The 21,633-nt window shown below is 41.6% G+C and overlaps 1 long non-coding RNA gene and 1 other non-coding gene across 2 annotated transcripts; one reads left to right on the top strand and one right to left on the bottom strand.

Moving 5' to 3' along the window:
- Positions 1 to 4,061: 4,061 nt before the first annotated feature.
- On the bottom strand, positions 4,062 to 21,503 carry LOC113613498 (uncharacterized). Its single transcript, XR_003430278.1, has 3 exons — positions 21,245 to 21,503; positions 4,805 to 4,881; positions 4,062 to 4,126 (listed from the first exon to the last, which is right to left on the bottom strand). It is a non-coding gene; the product is annotated as an uncharacterized LOC113613498 (long non-coding RNA).
- Positions 13,613 to 13,728, top strand: LOC113617714 (small Cajal body-specific RNA 11). Its single transcript, XR_003431724.1, has one exon.
- Positions 21,504 to 21,633: the final 130 nt, after the last annotated feature.

Raw genomic sequence — 21,633 nt, 5'->3', positions numbered from 1 at the left:
ACCGGGGCACGAACCCACGTCCCCCGCATTGGCAGGCAGACTCCCAACCACTGCGCCACCAGGGAAGCCCCCACTGCTCAACTTCTTAATCACATTGGACACCACCACCGTTACTTAGTGTCCCATGTTGATTTTTACATGGTACTTGCTTTTTATCACACTGAAAACCCAGCTTTGTGAAGATACAAACATAAGGCATGACAGAAGGTAGCACAATCTAATTTTGAAACTCTTAACTACCTCTGGTACCCAATGTACATCACTGTGTTTCCCTCAAATTTTTGAAATATCCAACTGTGGTAACCATGTGAGTTCACTGCAGAGCCTTAGGGTGCCTCAACACACAGTTTGGGAACCATGGACATACGCCGTTTCATTTTATCTTCACATTTCTGCATTGCAGGTACTACTCCAATTTTTAGATGTGGGAGTTGAGGCTGAGGACAGTTAATTAATTTACAAAGTTCACATAACTAGTAGGTGGTAGCACTGGGATCTAGGTCTGCCTGACTCAAAACACACATGCTCTTCCTGTTAGCCATGCTGCCTTTCTCCTCTCTCACTAGCTTTGCAGGATATTAGAATTACAGACTTTCAGAGCTGGAAGGATCTCAGGGATGACCTAGTCCCAGAACTCTGGTTTTACAGATGACCAAGACACACACTGCTTAAAGGCAGAGCTGGAGCCCAGGCCCCAAGACTCCTGGTCTAGAGTTCTTTCCATTGCATCAGGCTAATTCCCTAATAGATGAGTGTAAGAGGAGGGGAAAAGTGTCCCCAAGACATATCTGCCCCATAAGAGGTTTCCATGTTGGGGTTCACGTTTGGTCAGAGGCAAAGGATGTGCCCTTCAAAGATCAGAGGCTGCTGTTGGGAAAGCAGAAGGTAACTCTTCCCAACCTACTGCCCACTTGACAGCTATAGAAGAAGCAGGGAAAATAGAAAATATCTTAATTTTCTCTCTGCTAGTGGTATGTTTTCAGAACAGGAAGCTCTGGATTCAATTTTTTTGTCACTGCAAACATAAAACTATTTCCAGGCCAAATATTAATCCTCCCCCCTTTTGCATGCTCTTCTGGAATATGTCTCACACCCTTCTTCTCTAGAAACCAAAAACTGAAAGTACTTGCTCAGGAGTGGATGGCAGGGTCAGAATGATGATGATGATGATGATATTCAACTAACACTCACTGGACTTGTACTATGTGCTCCAGGCCAGTCACTGTGTTGAGAGCTTTACACTTATTATTTCTTTTCTTATAATACTTTAAAATAAGTTGTTTTAAAATATAACATATAGGGCTTCCCTGGTGGCGCAGTGGTTGAGAGTCCGCCTGCCGATGCAGGGGACACGGGTTTGTGCCCTGGTCTGGGAAGATCCCACATGCCGCGGAGCAGCTGGGCCCGTGAGCCATGACCGCTGAGCCTCAGCATCTGGAGCCTGTGCTCCGCAACGGGAGAGGCCACAACAGTGAGAGGCCCACGCACCGCAAAAATAATAATAATAATAATAAAATATAATATAATATATACATAGAAAATGGCATAGGGCTTCCCCAGTGGTGCAGTGGTTAAGAATCCACCTGCCAATGCAGGGGACACAGGTTCAAGCCCTGGTCCAGGAAGATCCCACATGCCACAGAGCAACTAAGGCCATGCGCCACAACTACTGAGCCTGCGTTCTGGAGCCCGCGAGCCACAACTACTGAAGCCCGCGCACCTAAAGCCCGTGCTCTGCAACAAGAGAAGCCACCGCAATAAGAAGCCCGCGCACTGCAGCGAAGAGTAGCCCCCGTTCACCGCAACTGGAGAAAGCCTGCGCGTAGCAACAAAGACCCAATGCAGCCAAAAATATATAAATAAAACAAATTAATTTATTTTAAAAAAAGAAAATGGCATAAAGCATATATATAAAGTATATATGTATATGTGTCTGTAGTTATACCAATAATTATAAAGCAAATACCCATGTAACCATCACCCAGATCAAAAAATGAAACATTGCCACCTCGGAAGCTCCTCCCCTAGTCACAGCCCTCACTTTCCTTTTTAGAGGTGAACTATATCTTGACTTTTATAATCATCATTTCTTCATTTTTCTTTACAAATTTACCAACTGTTGACAGAGCCATAAATAAAATGTGTTTTTGACCATTAACAGCTTCCCTCCAGGGCCCTGCCTCCCACTCCAGGCTCCCCTGTTTTCTCTAGGCTGCGGCTCAGCATTTCTACTTAGACTGCCCTGCACGTCTTCTTGGACGATCCTCTACTTCCTGAATCACTTATTCAATTCCTCTTTCTTAAGGAACAGTGCATGGGAAGTCAAAATCAAAACTGCATGTCTGAAATGTCTTTGTTGTATCCTCAAATTTGATAGACAGGTTGGCTCAGAATTGAATTCTAGTTTAGAAATTGATTTCTATGAAATGTTTGAAGGCACTTCTCCACTGCCTTTTCTAATGGGGCTTTTGAGACTTCTGATATCATTCTTATTCCTGTCCCTTTGTGGATGCCCTGTGTTTCCCATCAGGAAGCTTTCAAGATCTTTTCTTTATGCCTGGTTCTGGAGTTTGGGAGTGATGGATGCTGTGCAGCACCAACCAGATGCCCCTTCAGGAATGCAGTTACTCCCCCAACTTCTGGGAATGCTGCCATGACCCTCGGTTGTCAGCCCTCTTTGGAGAATGCCTTGGCTGAAGGTAACTTCCAGGACCAGCCTGTATAGAATAACTGACAACACGGTCAGGGGAGGGGTGAAGGCCCAGCTTCCTCACCTCAGCTGGCAACAATTCTGCACACACATCCCAGCTCTAGAGCTCCCCATGAGAGGTCAGCTGAGGTCTTCACTGGGCCTGCACCACTGCCCAACTTCTTCCTCTGCCCTTTCCTTCCCCTTCCTTCCACATGTGTTGATCCCAAGAGCACTCTCCTAAGTGTCCTGCCTGCTACCCTTCATCAGAGAGTTTCTTCCCAGAGAACCCAACTTGCAACTACAACATGCCTTGCTGTGAGTCTTGTTTGCATTCATCATGTTGAACAAATCTGTAGGCCCCATATTCTTGCTAACATTTACCTCCACTATGAGTATGTTGGCATACCCATTTTAGAGATGCACAAACTCAGACTACGGAAGTGAAAAAATTTGCAGAACAAGGTCACAGGTAGTAACAGGTAGTACAATAGGTAGGAAGTAGCAGAAATGGGATTTGAAACCAGGTTTGTCTTAGTGCAAAACCAGTGCAGTGTTCATTTCTGGAGTGACTGTGGGAGTTTTGGCTACACACACTGAGTCCCAAGCTTGTTGAAGAGAAAAGAGGAGCAGGCAGAAGCCAGGAACACAGCATGAACATAGTTACCTTTATTCTTTCAGTACAAGCCACTTTGTTCCCATGGGAGAAAGCCGATCTGCCTGCTGCAATGGACATTGTGCCTTCAGCTACCATGGCATCCATTCAGATGAAAGCTTAGTGTCTCTACATAAGCAGCTCTGATAAATGTTGGGACAGGAGCACATGTAAGAAAGATAAAATGAAGTCGGGAAACAGGTTCTGCCTAGTGTGTTTCTCTTACGACAAATATTTGGTATTTAATTTTATTGCCATCAAAGCTCATGTGACATAGGGAAGATTCCTTCTCTCTGGGCCTCAGTTTTCCTTTGTATAAATTAAAGGTTTACAACAGATAAATCCCATGGACTTTAAAAACCTCATGAATAAACCACAAATTGAATACCTATTACCAAGACATATACTTTCATTCAACAAATATTTATTGAATGCTTGTTATGAGCCAGGCACAGTTCTAGGCACACATAGAACACACAGTTCTAGGGATATATAAGTGAACAAAACAAATGAAAATCCCTGGTCTGAAGGATCTTATGTTGTAATGGGACACTTACTTAGTGCTTACCTTGTGCCAAGCAGAGGTCTGAGCACTTGTAGACATATCAACTCATTTAATCCTCATGACAGCATTTTGAGGTAGGTACTATTAACATCATTCCCATTTTATAGCTGAAGACAGAGGTGTAGAAACATCAAGTTGTACTTGTTACAAATCTGCGATGTGAACCCAGGCATTCTGGCTTCAGGGGCTAGGCTCTTATGTTATGCCACCACTGACTCTGGAAAAGTCCAATGGAACTACTTTCAAACTTATTGGCTTTGAAATTCTTGCCAAAACATGATGACCTTGTAAAGCTAACATAAAAGGCCACTTTCAGAACAGTATGTACTTAGAAGATTTACAAAAGAAACATTTTCTATTTTATGTTAATAGAAATTCAAAGACAAATCACTCTTTCAGTAGCCAAGTGAAATTCTAAATAGAAATGATAACCACATTTCATTCCAGCATGATTGTATAGACTATAACTTAACTGAATATAGTGCCAGCTGGGAGCTTTAAAAAATTTATTTTTCTTACTAAGTTTCTTATTTTTGGTTTACATATTCCTTGAAACAGTCTGACAACTAGAATAATCACCTACACTTTATTTTGTAGGTGACAACTAATAATTATAATACAGATGTTCCTCAACTTATAATGGGGTTACATCCCAATAAGTTGAAAATATTGTAAGTCAAAGATGAACTTAATACACCGAGCCTACCTAACATCACAGCTTAGCCTAGCCTACCCTAAACATGCTCAGGACACAACATTAGCCTACAGTTGGGCAAAATCATCTAACACAAAGCCTATATCATAAAGTGTTGAATATCTCATGTAATGTATTGACTACCGTACTGAAAGTGAACAGAATGTTTGTATGGGTATAGAATGGTTGTAAGTTGTTTACCCTTGTGATCACATGGCTGACTTGGGGCTGTGGCTCACTGCCACTGCTCAGCATCATGAGACGCGTTATCACTAGCACTGGAAGAGACCAAAACTCAAAATTCAAGGTACAGTTTCTACTGAATGCGTATCACTTTCACACCATCGTAAAATCGAAAAATCTTAAGTTGAACTAGTCAGGGATGTACATTGTACGCTGATACTCACTTATGTCACTGACAGAAGGATCTGTAAGAAAGAAGAGTCTGTATAGGAACTTGCTGGTCCCTGAGCCTTCAGATGCACTCTCTGTGGTGAGATTTGTTCTGCCCAAGCTCAGGGCAAGTTCCAAGAGAAAGTCTGGATGTCAGGGCAGCCTCGGCAAATTTCCAGATTGCTCCATCAGGTTTGGAGGGGCTCTTTGATATCGTCTTGTTAAGGTACCTTACTTTACCATTTCAGGAGGAAACTGAGGCTCAGAGGGGTATGAAATTAATGGCAGATACAAAGCTAGAGCCCAGGTGTCCTGATGGGATGATCAACTGTCCCAAATTTCCCAAAAATGTGGGACTTCCAGTGTTAAAATAGGGCAACTTGAGGGAGAAACAGAATGAATTGGTCACTCTGACTCTTAGTTCTGGCTATCCACTGCTTTTAAAAATATTTTCAGGATGCTGCATCATTCCCTGCTGGTCCCAAGCTCGGGAAGACCCTTTGTCTGTTTCCTTTGACTTCCCTTTAGAGTTTCATACAGAATTTTTAAGACTGTATCCTCCTGCCTATTGCCCATTTCTCTTCATCCCCTCTCTCTTGTTTTCTCTGGGAAAGTGGAGTTTGCAGGGCAAGCAGGGTGATAGTCATTTAGGAACTAAGAAGGAATGATTTCATCTCTAGAAATCTAAGAACACCTGAATGGTCCAAATGATTTCCAGAGAGTGAAGCAATATCCCTCACAACCCATGGAACGTAAGAGCTGGCCTCTGTGTAGGTAGACAGCTCCTGAAAGGTGGGATTTCACAGCCAGGGATGGCTCTGACTGACCTCTCTCCACTAAATACCTCTTCTTCCTAATGACTCAAGCCAGTAATTCCATCATCAGAGTTTCATTCCTGCAGCTTAAGCCAAACAAAGCCTTATGAAATGAATTCCCCTTGCAAAGGTTAATAAATCAGTGATCAATCTCTCCAAATGAACAACGTCCTCAGAAATTCTGACCACTTCTCTGTTTTCTAATGCACTCTTCCTGGTCTGCGTGTATACAGTTCAGGCTCACATGCTCATGAAGTTGTGGAAGACCCAGCCCTCCAACAGTCTGCATTTCCTCTGCATACACTCCCTTCTATGTCCCCCACAGGCTGGGGATGTCTCTCCATCCAGCTCCCATTATAGGGCCACATGAGAGCAGTGGCCCATAGGATAAAGTCTAAGCTCCTCTGCTTACTTGTGAAGACCTGTCTGATTTGCTAAAAAGGTATGCTCTAGAGGGCAGGGCCTTGGTAAGTAGTTTCATGGCTATATTCCCAGCACCTAATCTGGTGCCTGGTACACAGAAGTGCTCAAAAAATACTTATGTTGATCAACTAACTGATTCAACTCTTTCTACATGCATTTACCACCCCAGACTTCCTGGCTAGAACCCTTCACTCACAAACTTCAACTCCCCCCGACCTTGCACATACACTCAGGGGTCAGAATTGCCTGTTGCACCTTGGTTCTTGTACTGCTTACTCTGGAAGTCCCCTGCCTTCATCTCCATCCACCTAGTCTATCCATCTTTCAAGTCCTATTTCTGCCAGGAGCCTTCCTGAGTACTACACCCCATCATGATTCCTCCCGTGCCACACAGCTACTACACTCATCATTCAACTGGCATTCCACCCCTCAACTTAAATTGTCCTGGTATTCCACACTGCCCTGGTACAGCAACCTTACTCTCTTCATCCCCTTGCTTCCTTTGTTGGTGTCGCTTTGCTGAGAATCTGTCTTTGGCCCTCTGCTCTCTTCTCTCAGTTCCCTCTCTCTGATGCCTCATACAATCTCACAGCTTCAACTATTTCCTCTCCACAGTAGAATCCCAAATCTAGACCTTCAAAATTCTGTCCTCTCTCCCCAGCTCCTGAGTCAAATTTCCAACTACCAATGAAACATTGGTAGTTGGAAATGGGCTCTGCTGCCATCACCTTTCTCACCAAATGAAGCCCTGATTTCCCAGGTGTTACTATCACCCTTCTCCCCAGTCACACAGGGTGGAAAATGCAGCCATGAGGGATGAGGGAGAAAGGTAAGTACTATCAACAACAATAACAAAATTAATCAATAGGCAATCTTAGAAATGGAGGGACTTCCCTGGTGGTCCAGTGATTAAGACTCCACACTCCCAATGCAGGGGGCCTGGGTTGGGGAACTAGATCCTGCATACTGCAACTAAGAGCCCACATGCTGCAACTAAATGTCCCGCATGCCGCAACTAAAGATCCCACATGCCACAACTAAAGATCCGCATGCCGCAATGAAGATCCTGCATGCCGCAGTTAAGACCCAGCACAGTCAAATAAATAAATAAATTTTTTTAAAGAATGGAAAATTTTATTTGAGCCAAACTGAGGATTATAACCCAGGAGAGAGTCTCTCAGAGAGTTATGAGGATGGTTCCAAAGAATAAGGGAGGAGGTCAGTACACATGCGACAGGCAAAAGTTACCTGTAATCAAGCACACATCTCTTGTAATTTCGACCAAGGTTTGGGAGGCATTTCATGACCAATTTGTCCCACGGCACTAGGAATGCTAGGCAAGGATTCCCAGGATTCTCAGGTCAGGCAAGGATTTCATTGACAGTCCATCCAACGTGCTATTACTGGACTAGGCCCTGTTAACAGTAACCAAAAGCCTCTGAACTGCCTATCTCACTAGTTTGTTATGGTCCAGGAAATGGTTCCCTCTTGTTGCTTCTTCACATATCTAGAGTTACACTATCACACTCACTGATCTTATAGAACTATATATTTATAGTGGTCAATTGTTTGTAGTCACCTAATCATCATTAATTTCATCTGAGGCTCAGTCACACATTTGGTAATGCAAGAAACAATAATCTTATAAAATAGGCAGAATACAAGTAATAGAGCTAGTAACATTAATAAGGTCATAAGTAGTATTTCAGCTAAGAACTTCCTTTAGGTGTGGCCCAGTATCTACCCAGGTCATCTGAACAGTCTGTCCTGCACCAATTGCTATCTTTAAGGGAAATGATATATTGGCATTGTACATAAAGATCCCTAAAGCTGTCTGCATGTACAAGGCAAGTGGTAGGTCATCGTGACCCCTTCAAGAATTGAGAAAGGAAGGTTACCTTCTAAGGAGTTACATGGCTGGCACCAGAAGGAGAAAAATTGATCTTTACAGTTGAGTCAGTTGAACAGGCATTTCTGTCATTGGGGAGGTCTGGTTAACTCATAATGCGATGTACAACACACACTGGAGGGGAACCAGGAGGTCCAAAGGAGCAGGAAAAAATTTTATGTTTAAACTTTTCTTGTCTTGCCTTAAAATGTGAATTTTATTTCATCAATACAAAGACATAGTCAATTCTTCTTGAGAAGATCTCTCAATCTTTCTCCCCACCCGCCCCCAATTCATTGTCCACACAACAACCAGAGTAATCTTTTTAAAAAGTGAGTCAGATTCCCCTCACTCCCATACATACACTTAAAGTCCTGCATTGACTTCCCATTGCACCTAAAATAAAGGGTCCGGGTTATCTGGCTCCTGCTGCTCCCTTCACCCCTCAGCTTTCTCTCTCCTGGACTCCATCAAGATCTCAGAGCATGTGCCCTTGGGGGTCCTCTGCTGCTAGGGACTCTTGTCCCTCTACTCTCTGCATGGCTGACTTCTTGTCTTTAAAAACCTGCTGCAGGGGCTTCCCTGGTGGCGCAGTGGTTGAGAGTCCGCCTGCTGATGCAGGGGACACGGGTTCATGCCCCGGTCCGGGAAGATCCCACGTGCCGCAGAGCGGCTGGGCCCGTGGGCCATGGCTGCTGGGCCTGCGCGTCCAGAGCCTGTGCTCCGCAACGGGAGAGGCCACAACGGTGAGAGGCCCGCGTATCACAAAAAAAAAAAAAAAAAAAAAACCTGCTGCAGGACTTCCCTGGTGGTCCAGTGGTTAAGACTCCACACTTCCACTGCAGGTGGTGCAGGCAGAAGTTCCACATGCCTCACGGTGCAGCCAAAATACATAAATAAATAAAAATCTGCTTCACTTTTAACCCAACCCCTAAGTGCTTTGAGAAATATCAGAGGGCTACTTATTGTCTCCCAAATACAAGGTTACACTTGAGTTTGTGTCTGGAGACCTGTGTCCTCCTCTCTACCCACTTCCTGTTTGTCCTTCAAAGCTCTGCCAATATCACCTCCTCTTTGAGACCGAGCCCAGTGAAATCACTCCTGCCATGAATGCCACAGAACTTAGGGTCAGAGCCATCATTCAGTACTTATCAGATCCTCTCCTTATTTCAGTATTGTCAATTTTTTAAATGTTTTATGCATATTGTTTTATTTTCCAGATATAAAGTTTCTTCTGAGAGCAAGGACCATTCTTTATATCCTGAATTGCAGCAAGCTCACTAGACCAATTTACATTTGTACAACCTTTTAAAATACCTTTTATTTATTTATTTATTTTAATAAATTTATGTATTTATTTTTGGCTGCATTAGGTCTTTGTTGCTGGGCGCGGGCTTCTCATTGCAGTGGCTTCTCTTGTTGCGGAGCATGGGCTCTAGGCACACGGGCTTCAGTAGTTGTGGTGCGTGGGCTTAGTAGTTGTGGCGCACAGGCTTAGTTGGTCTGCGGCACGTGGGATCTTCCCGGACCAGGGCTGGAACCCATGTCCCCTGCATTGGCAGGTGGATTTTTAACCACTGTGCCACCAGGGAAGTCCCTAAAATACCTTTTAAAAAGCTAATGAATATATTTTTTAAATTGTAATAATTTTTAATGATAATTCACATTTGAAAATCAAAACAATAGGGCTTCCCTGGTGGCGCAGTGGTTGAGAGTCCGTCTGCCGATGCAGGGGACATGGGTTCGTGCCCCAGTCCGGGAAGATCCCACATGCCGCGGAGCGGCTGGGCCCATGAGCCATGGCCGCTGAGCCTGCGCGTCCGGAGCCTGTGCTCCGCAACGGGAGAGGCCACAACAATGAGAGGTCCGTGTACCACAAACAAACAAACAAAAAAAATCAAAACAATATAAAAAGATTTGAAAAGTCTTCCTTACATCTTGTTCACATCTATCCATATACTACGTATCTCATTTTTGAGTCTACAGGAAACAACTTTTATTAGTTTCTTATATATTATTCCTGTTTCTTTATGATAATGTGGAAAAATATTAATATATATTCTTCTTACTCCCTGTACTAATACAAAAGAGACACACTCTCCACATGGCTATGTACCTCACTTTTTTCACTTAGCAGTGTATCCTGGAAATCTCTCCAAAACAGTACACAGAGAGGAGATATTACTATTCTAGGGCTACAGAGTATACCATTGGGTGGATAGTTTATTTTACTCATTCCCTGTTACTGATTTGTTTCTATGTTTTGCTATTATAAATAATACTCCAATGAATAATCTTGTACACGCATCATTTAATACTTCTGAAGTTGTGTCTGCAGATAGATTCCCAGAAGCAGAATTCTGGATCAAAGGGTAAATGCATCTATAATTTTTGCCAATATCTTCAGATTCCTTTCTCAAGGGTTATGGCATTTTGCATTCCCTTCAGCAACGCAAATGAGTCTTACTATTTCTCCACAGCCATGCTGACATAGAATGTTATCAAACTCTTGGATTTTTGCTAGTCTGACTGGTGAACAATGGAGTAGTTTCTACCTGCATTCCTCTTATTATGACTGGGCTTGAGCATCTTTTCATATTTTGAAGGGCCATGTTTGTTTCTTGGCCTATGAATGGTTTATCCATGTTCTTGGTCAATTTCTCTATTGAGTTATGATCTTTTCTCAGTTTCTAGGCTTACTCTGTATTAGGTAGATTAATCTTTCTCTGTAATATTAATTGTTAATCTTTTCCCCAAATTTTTCATTTGTCTTTTAATTTTATTTATGGCATAATCAATTATTCTTGAGGAATAAGTACATTACCAAAACTGAAGAAGTAGAAAACCTTTATAAGATCAAGTACCATAGAAGACACTAAAAGAGTTTTCAAATCTCTATATTATTTTTTTAATATTTATTTATTTATTTACTTGGCTGCATCGGGTCTTAGTTGTGGCATGTGGGATCTTTGTTGTGGCATGAGGGATCTTTTGTTGCAGTGTGCCAGCTTCTCTCTAGTTGTGGCGTGTGGGCTCTAGAGTGCATGGGCTCAGTAGATGTGGCGTGCAGGCTCTCTAATTGTGGTGCACGGGCTCTAGAGCGTGCGGGCTCAGTAGTTGCGGTGCACAGGCTTAGTTGTCCCCTGGCATGTGGGACCTTAGTTCCCCAACCAGGGATCGAACTCGCATCCCCTGTATTGGAAGGCAGATTTTTAACCACTGGACCACGAGGGAAGTCCCTCAAATCTCTATTTTAAAGAGGGTACCACGTTCAGAGAGTTTTACTGGTGAGTTCTATCAAACTTTCGTGGAACAAATAATCACTATATTATTATTAACTGTGGTTGAAAAAAACACATAATATCAAGGAAATGAGAAGACAAGTCACAGACTGGAAGAAATATTTGCAAAAGACAAACCCGATAAATGACTGTTATCCAAAATATACAAAGAACTCTTAAACTCAACAATGAGAAAACAAAAACCCAATTAAAAACTGGGCCAAAGACCTTAACAGACACCTCATTAAAGAAGATATACAGATGGCAAATAAACACATGAAAACATGCTCCACATCAATATGTTAACAGAGAATTGCAAATCAAAACAACAGTGAGGGGACTTCTTTGGTGGTCCAGTGGTTAGAATGGACCTTCTAATAACAATCTGCCTTCCAATGTGGGAGATGTGGGTTTGATCCCTGGGTGGGGAACTAAGATTCCACATGCCACCAAGGCAACTAAGCCTGCGTGCTCTAGAACCCACACATCACAACTAGAGAGCCTGCATGTCACAACTACTGAGCCCACGTGCTCTGGAGCCCACGCACCACAACTAGAGAGAATAGCCTGCACACCGCAATGAAAGATCCCGCATGCCTCATTGAATATCCCACATGCCACAACTAAGACTCGATGCAGCCAAATAAATAAATAAATAAATAAATATTTTAAAAATAAATAAATAAAACAACAGTGAGGTACCACTACACATCTGTTAGAAGGGCCAAAATCCAAAACACTGACAACACCAAATACTGTCAAGGATGTGGAGCAACAGGAACTCTCATTCACTCCTGGAGGAAATGCAAAATGGTACAGCCACTTTAGAAGACAGTTCGGCTGTTTCTTACAAAACAGGCTGAAGACCTATGTCCTCACAAAAACCTGGACTGCTTTATTCATAATTGCCAAAACTTGGAAGCAACCAAGATGTTCTTCAGCAGGTGAATGGATAAATTGTGGTATGTCCAGACAATGAAATATTATTCAGTGCTAAAAAGAAATGAGCTATCAAGCCATGAAAAGACATGGAGGAATATTACTAAGTGAAAGAAGCCAATCTGAAAAGGCCACATACTGTATGACTCCAACTACATGACATTCTGGAAAAGGCAAAACTATGGAGACAGTAAAAAGATCAGTGGTTGCCAGCATTGGGTGGGAGGGTCAGGAAGGAAGAAGGAGTGAAGAGGTGGAGCACAGAAGATTTTTAGGGCAGTGAAAATACTCCATATGATACCATAATGATGGATACATGTCATTATACATTTGTCCAAATACGTAGAATGTACATCAAGAGTGAACCCTAATGTAAACTATGGACTTTGAGTGATTATGATGGGTCAGTGTAGGTAGAAATGTACCATTCTGGTGAGTAATGCTGATAACAGGGGAGGTTACACATGTATGGGGACAGGGGGTATATGGGAAATCTCTGTACCTCCTTTTCAATTTTGTTGTAAACTTAAAACTGCTCTAAGAAAAAGCTTTATACACACACACACACACACACACACACACACACACACACACACACACATATACACACACAGAAATCAGATCGGGGTTGCCAGGAGTTGCGATGGGGGAGGGGTTGATTATAAAAGAGCACAAAAGAACTTGGGGTAACGAAAATGTTCTGTGTGTTGATTGTGGTGGTTACTACATCACTGTATATATTTGTCAAAATTTTTATATACTTAAAAAGGATAAAGTTTACTGTATGTAAGTTATGCCTCACTAAACCTTTAAACATTTCTAAGAATGTATATCTTTTCAAATTCATTCAACAAATATTTACTACATGTCAACTATGTGCCTGGTACTATTGTAGGCCCTGAGGATACAACAGTGACTAAAATTGACAAAATTCTGTTTTCATGGTGTTTATGTTCTGTTGGGAGAAACAGACAATAAACAAGATTAATATGTAAAATATCTAGCATGTTAGTGTTGGTAAGATTTGCTATCAGAGTAGATATGGGGTGTGAGGAAGAGGAGCCTAGAATTGCCCTTAACAATTGAAAGACAGAGTTGCCATTTATTGAGATGGGAAGACTGGTTAGAGGATCAGATTGAGAGTGAAGAGGAAGAGAATGGGAAGCTCTGTTTTGGACATGTCACATTTGAAATGCCTGCTAGATAGCCAATTAGGCCTTCCTGGAGGATGCCCAGCAGACAGCTGGATACACAAGTTTGGAGCATAGGTGAGGTCTGACTAAAGATATAATTTTGGAGTCTGGCAGGACATGCAGCAATCTCCCTCTCATTTTAGGAGGGCCATCCCAAGAATAGGGTTGGCTCTTAAAGGCACAAGAGGACAATTTAAGAAAAAAGATATAATTTTGGGATAGCCACCATATGGGAGTAAATACAGACAAAAAAATAGAAGATGTCTGAGGAATGAGCCTCAGTGCTCTCCAATATTAATAGGTCTGAGAATTGAAGAGGAACCAGCAGACTGAGACAGAGTGGCCAGAGGTAAAAGGGAAACCAATCATCTCTGGAGTCCTGGAAGCTGAAAGAAGTGAAGGTTACAAGATGGAGACTGAATGATCTACAACAACTCTGGATTCGGCAATGTGGAGATCACTGGTAATCTGAAGTAGTTTCAATGGAACAGTGAGCGTGAAAGAAAAAGTTAGAGAAGTTTGTAAACATTTAGAAAGAAGCACTGTTCACTATAATGTTAAAACTAAAATGTTAAATCTGCTCTTCCATTTTTTAATAGTTCCAAGTACTTAAGAATGGTCCTTTCATTATCTGTCCTGATTTTTCCTTGGTTCTATTTCCTGGGTTGGGCAGGGAGAGATCAAGTCAGCTGCTGGAAGATAGTCCCTGCTAAGCACTGGCAGAAATTGATCTTACTCAGACCATCCCAGTTGCATTTCACTTCCCCAATTTAAATTTTATTTTTAAGAAATCTGACATAAAACAACAAGTACGTGTATTCTAGTTAAACATTGCAGGTTGAATACATGCACTTATTGTCCCTTCCTCACAAAATAGTAAAGGGATTTTTTTTAAGCACAAAACTCCAAAGTCAAAGAGGAGCCAAAAGTAGAGGGAAAACAAAATTTGGAAAGGTGGAAAGCAACTGAATTTACAAGTCTTGAGAAACCAGGAAAAAAAAGTCTTGAGACACTTTTTTTTATTGCAATCATGAAACAAGAACAAAGAATATGAGAAAACTCTTATTTTCTCCTAGAAAATAAAACAACGAAAAAAATGGAAAACAGGAAAGAAGAGATAAAATGAGAGGATCAGTCCAGGAGGCTCAATAACTCCGCCTCCCCAAACACACACACACAAAAATAATTGTAGAAAAAGAAAACATAGAAAATGAAAGAAATTATCAAAGAAATAATATAAGAAAGTTTACCAGTCCAAAAAGACATGTTTACAGATTGAAAGAGTTCATGAGTACTAAACACGAAAAATGAAAAAGTTCTACACCAATGCCACATCATTGCGAAACTTCAGTGTGCTGGGGATAAAGAAAAGTTTCTAAAAGATTCTAAGGAGGGTGGGGAGAAGAAGAACAGGTAACCTACAAAAGACTAGCATTCAATAAAGCATAAGATTTCTCAACAGCAACCTTGGAAACTAGAAGACATTGGAACACTTACCTTAACATTCTTTAGGAAAATTATTTCCAATCTACAATTCTATACCTTACCAAAAGAGTAATTTAAAAATTTTAAATATCAATTAAGTGAGAGTAGAATAAAACATTTTGGATATGTGAGGTCTCAAAAAATTTGCTTCCTATGCACCCTTTCTCAGGAAGCTACTGAAATGTTATCTACCAAAATGAGGGAGTAAACTGAGATAAAAAGACATAAGATTTAAGAAACAGGATGTGCAACAAAGTGGAGAAGCAAAGTGAACCCTCATGCTGATGGTGGAAGAAGACACTAGGATGACAGCTATGCAGTATGCAGAGAAGTAACTAGGCCAGATTGGAGCAAGTCTGACAGCTAAATGAGAGGTCTTTTGGGTAAGGGCAGAATTTACATAGAAAACTAAGCAAACAAAAACAGATAATTATTAATTCCAGGGAAAACAAAAAGACATGTAGGGAAAGAAAAGTAAGCCTGATTTATTACATGACTGTCCTCTAAATAGTATACATGATCATAATGTAAACATTCAATATTGACCTAAGTAAATTTAACTATAAGAGGAGATGGAAAGATGAGAAAGATGCATTTGTATTTGGTAAATGGGAAGAGAAAAGAAAGGCCAATCCTCATCATCCATGGTGGGAAGTCAACAAATAATACCTAAAATTGAAAAAAAAAAACAATAAATAGGACACGAATAGGCTTTTTAGAAACATGGAGATAACACTAATAGCAGCAGATAAAAGAATTGAAAGTTGCTGCTTCTTGAGAGGACGGTGTGGGTGTAGTTGAGGCTGCTGCTTTTCCTAACAAACCTTATAGACTACTTACTCATATTAACATGCTTAATTTTTTATTTAATATAAAAATTAAGAGAAAACAAGTTAGATTAATATGTAGTATCACAGAAAGGGGTCCATGATATAAAAGTTTAAAAACAAAATTGAGGAATAACAACACAATTCTATTTTTTAAATTATGTATGTATTTACCAACATTTGTACATGCAAAGAATCCACACTAAACTGTTCATAATGGTTACTCACAGGGAGTGGGATGGGGGAGACTCTCTTTTTTTTTTGAGACTCTCATTTTTTACTTTACATATTTCCATTTTGTTTACTTTTTGGTAACAATTATTAATCATTTACATATTTTTAATGTATATTTGTTCATGTGTGTATATCAAATATAATGTTGTTTGCTTGATAACTTTTTCAATTATGCTTTATATCCACAAGCACACTGCAAGTTTTTTAAGGACCAATGTCGTCTTAGAAGCTTTAATGTATATGCATCGCAGTGCCAACCACTGGGCTGGCTACCCATTGGGCAGGTGCTCAATAAAGGCTGAAATTTGCAATACTGAATCCCACATCAGAGCAACAAAGAGCGTGTTGTACCATTCATCGCCACCAGATGGCAGGTCTCTATCAGAAGTCCTTGTCTATGGAGATTTACTCATTATCCTTACTCCCCCTCCAACTTTTCCAGAGTACTTTATCTCACTGTATTGTTATAAATTATTTAAGCTTTTCTCTCTCAGACCAGACTAAGAGCTCCTCCAGGATAAAAACAAATAATGATAATTCATCTTAGACCCATAAGTGTTGAATACTAGCCTGAACTAAGTAGGTAAATATTTTTAGAATAAATAAGTGGATAGATGGATGCATATTTCTCTGAAAACTAATAAAATTCCACAATCATCTCCGTACTTTCTTCAACAACAATCAATCAAGAAACATTAACTTGGAACTTCTGTGTTCTATCTAATGTCCAGAGATGGGAGTTTTGAACAGTGAGAGAATAAAAAATATAATAAAGGGGTTTTAGCCAACTGAAATCTCTCCTTGGATGAGCCCCTCCAACTCCAAACCTTTCTAGGCTAATGATGATGCAGCTTCTGCCACCTGGGCACCTCAGTTGATGGGAGAATATGCTGCTATCCTTGGAGAGATTCCTGTGTGGTTGGGATTGACAAGGGCAAGCCCTAAGGAGCTTCCCAACTGATGAAGGAAATATACCTTCAAGCAAGAAACAGCTAGTCATGGCTTGCAGATTTATCCCCTCTAATGTACCCCAGGCCTCACAGGCCCATGTGTTCCAGGAACTGCTCCAATTTTCCACACAGGAAGGCCTATTTTCTTCCCCACACTTGGAAACCTAGATCTCAAAGGGAAAATTGAAGTATTCTCCTCTTCCTTCCCTGGGTATATTGTTGAGGAACTTTGCAAGTCATTGAGGCTAAACTGGGGGGTCAAAGGGAGGGTCAGGGGCTCAAGCAGCTGTGGCATTTGGACTGGGAGTCACCAGGGGGTGGGAAGAGACAAGCTTCCAAGGAGGAGGGGTGGAGACCAGAGATTAAAAATTCCTGAGCTCTGCTCAGTGTCACTGCTCAGAAGAATATGCATGGAGGCTCATTCTCTCTACCCCCCATCTCCACCCCTTATCTAATTAGCAGAGGAGTGTTAAAAGTCAGAAATCCTATCTCCTTCTCTTCTGGCATTCTCCAGCCATCTCCACCCTCTCTCCACCCTCTCACTCAACTCCCACACCCCCCAACTTGCTCCATAGTCTAAGCAGCCCCTCTAGTCTCAGAGCCCTGAAAAAGGAGCCTGGAAAAGAAATGTGGAGGAATCAGGGATCTGGGGAGTTTAGTGAGAATGCACATCTGGAAGAAGCATTAGCTTAGGATGCACACCACCATTACCGCAGAGTGACCAACCATCCTGGTTTGCCCAAGACTGTTCTGGTTTAAGCACTGAAAGTCCCATACCACGGGAAACACCTCAGTCCTGGGCAAACCAGGATGGTAGCATCAAGGCTCTCTTGGCCCCAACTCACTGTAACACTAAGTAAATCCTCTCTCTCTGGGCCTCAGTTATATCCTTGTAAAAATGGGAGCCTCTAGCTTAGACACTCTATGCCACTATAAATGGCCTCTAGATTTCCTGAAGCTGGGCACAGCAAGGGTGACTCTGGCTTACTCCTCACTGATTACTGCCCCCAGTGTTCCCCTAAGACTCCTGGTATCTCAACATCCTGGAACATGAGGTGGAAGGGGCCTTCAGGATTAGCCCGTCCTACTCCTCTCTAGCTCTATGAATACCATTCCAGTGGAATACAGTGCATTTATTCATTGCATTCCACCTACCACTCGATGCCCTAGATTATAGTTAGATACAGACCTTATCTCCTTTTTACTAGATACTAAGCTCCTTGAGGGCAGGTAGCAAGACTTTGGCTCAGCAAAGGTTAAAGCCTTGCATATAACTGGAACAAACAAATATTTGGTGTTAAATTCTACAGAGAAATCTTTTGCACTTTACCTCCCAGTGGCCTAGAGGGAGGATACAGGGATCCAGCAGTGTGGTGGGAGGCAGCTTGTCCAGTCTCAGAGAACCTATTGTGAAATTTTTAGGAATTTTGCAAACTGGTTGTTAAACACAGCTGTTATTAAAATTAAATTATATAAACTTACAATTAAACTTATAAATAAATTAATTATATTAAAAACAAAGGGGAAAATAAAAAGGAATTCCCTGACTGTGCAGTGGTTAGGACTCAGTGCTCTCACTGCTGGGGCCTGGGGTTCGATCCTTGGTCAGGGAACTAAAATCCCATAAGCTGCATGACACGGCCAAACAAAAACAAAGATAAGTAGTCAAAATTTATCACTTCCTTATTATTTTACTAGATTTTACTATTATCTATACCCTTAAGGTTAATTACATCTATCATACCTACGATAAAAATACTGTATAATGATGTGCCACTATTTGTCTCTTCCCAAGTCTACACTGGTAGTTTGAAATCAGCCATGGTGGAAGTATTTACACCATGCAAATCAGCAAACACTACCAATCATGTCTCCTATCACACTGAAACTGGTTGTTGAATATCTACCAGCACACCACTAGCTCAGATATACTACTATTCTGTCTGTCTGGTCATAGGCCCACTCTGCTCCACTATTGTCGTCTACTCTGGTCTTCAGTTCCTGATTTCCATTCCCAAAAGAGAGAAACCAACAGTTGAAAGAGTTGAATCGTCACTTAAAAACTAATGAGATAGGGACTTCCCTGGTGGCATGGTGGTTAAGAATCTGCCTGCCAATGCAGGGGACACAGGTTCTAAGCCCTGGCCTGGGAAGATCCCACATGCCCTGGCAACGAACAGTGGCTTCTGCTCGCCACAGCTAGAGAGAGCCCGCATGCAGCAGGGAAGGCCCAACACAGCCATAAATAAATAAATAAATAAATAAAAACTAATGAGATAATAGAGCTGAGGTTAAGGAAATGGATGCACAAGCTGGCTATAAATGATGTGTAAACTTCAGTGTGGAGCACCAATCTCTGGCTCTTCTCTCCCTCCAGGAGACCCTCTACCACAATGAATGACTATCATCAGTCCAGCACCACGGTCTTATGTAGACAGAGTCCCAAAGCACTCTGAAGAAGCCATTGGTTGCCCTCCAGGTATCCATCTCACAGGCTTATCCAGATGGCCAACTGAAGGATTTAAAGATACATAAGATTTCCATGCTGACAGCTGGAGAAGACAAGACTTTCCCATCTCTGGCCTACAATCACCTCTGGGGTTAATAAATTTTGTAAATCATAAAATTAGGATTATAGCATGTAAGAGAGCTGGTAGAATCCTTAGAGGTTATTCAACACTCAACATCTTCCCAACTCTCTCATTTTTCAAATGAAGTAATTGAGTCCACATGACAGTAAATAGCTTGCCCAGGGTCACATAATAAATTAATGGCCAACATCCAAGGCTCCTAATACCTGGAGCAGAGGCCTTTCTTTAACATCCTAAATTCCTTTTAGAGAATTTATATGATCTTTAGAGAATGTGAGCAGGAGCAAGCACAAAGTTTACATGCAAAAAGCTCACCACCTTCCCCTCTCCTTCCTAGAAAATTAAAGAATGTTTTTATAGAGTACCAACTAAATGCCAAGTGCTATGGGGAGCACAGAAGAATAAGACCCAGTCACTCATACACAGGAAGTGAATGTGGGATCACTCCTAAAACTCTTTCAAGGGGTGTGGGAGATTCCTTGGGTCTAATGTGACCCCTGTTCTGAACACACAGTCAGTGGCATGGAAATCAACCCTGCTGTCTTAAGAAGTGAAAATTAAACAATAGATTTTTTTTTTAAGTATCATTCAGTTACAATATTAAATCAGTTTCAGGTGTAAATATTAGATTCTTGATTGGGAAAAGTAGGAAAGAGAGAAAAGGCCACTGAGGCAAAACTCAGTGTGCTTTTCCCAAGTAACTCAGTGTGGGACACCTCTCTTCCCCAAGGAGAGAATCCCACAAGCAAGGAAAGGAAGAGAGCTTGCTGGGCTGAGAGCCAGAGCTTTAGTCCATTAAGGACATTTTGCATTTGAGACATTCATACCCATCCTCCTAGAAAAATGAAACAGAAAAAAAGACACAGAATAGGAGCCCAAATTTCTTATTAGATTTCAACATATCTAAAATCACTCTGTCAAACTGCTATAAAAATTTCTAAACATTTTCATTTCTGTACTTATCTTCTCACATAAAGATAATAGTTTGCAGGCTGACACTAATCCCAGCCCACACTTTGAGTTCACTGCTCTAAAAAGGCCTGGGGAACTCCTTGGCCCCTGGAACTCCTTTGGTGGGGGGATTTCTGAGCTCCCTTTCTCATCTAAATCCAGTCCAGGGTGCTGTGAAGTGATCTGGATTGTGGTCACAGAGTAATGAGTTAGGACTGTAACTTCCTGTTTGTACTTCCTTCTGCATCTCTTTAGCCTGCCTTCCCCAGCCTTAGAAAAGAGTTTCACCAACCAAGGAAGGTCTCCACCCCTTCATTGCAGTCCCCGACCCTACCTAATATTGCTTCGGGTTCTTCCTAGGGGCCACAAGTTCTTTTTTTTTTTTTCACAAGTTCTTTTATTCATTCATTCCTTCACTCATTTGTTCATTCATCCAGGCATCTTCTTCAGCACTAAGAATACAAAGTGAATCTTAAAGACAGATTCCTGCCTAAGGAGCTTATGTCCTAGCAACAAAGTGCTATCAGAAAGAAAGGCATCAGTCTTCTGAAATATAGCCCTGGGTGGCCCAAAGGTTGATTCTCACATATACAAGCAGTTAACAAACTAGAGCTCTAACAAATATAAAATGGTAGACCTACTAGGAATGAAGGAGATTTACCAGAACTTACTTTGGTAGAATATGGTAGAAGGGACTGTTGAGAGGTGGCCTCTGAAGTGTGTCTGCTCCAGGGTCCCACGTGACTTTACAGTCACCAAGGGAGGAGGTAGGAATGGTGCACTTGGTTGCTTGGGTAAAATGAGTAGGAGAGGGCCCCAAGTAGAGTTCCTCTATAATTATTAACACCTTGAGGAGGAAGGCAGGGTAAGGAGTGGGGTCTTATTAACGGGTGAGGACACCATAACTTTGAGGGATAGATGACCTATCTTTAGAATTAGCAGAGCTAGGAAACTTGCTTGCTCTGGGCTACAAGATCCTGAAAAATGAGCCCTCAAGCAGGAAGAGACAAAAGTCTGACTTATAGAGGGTAGAAACCTCCTGGGTAGGGAAAGGCCTCAG

The sequence above is a fragment of the Aethalodelphis obliquidens genome, unplaced genomic scaffold (genome assembly GCF_003676395.1).
Source record: "Aethalodelphis obliquidens isolate GAN/ISIS:26980383/991018 unplaced genomic scaffold, ASM367639v1 scaffold4, whole genome shotgun sequence".
NCBI classification, from domain to species: domain Eukaryota; kingdom Metazoa; phylum Chordata; class Mammalia; order Artiodactyla; family Delphinidae; genus Aethalodelphis; species Aethalodelphis obliquidens.
This window is presented reverse-complemented; position numbering and strand designations above follow the sequence as displayed.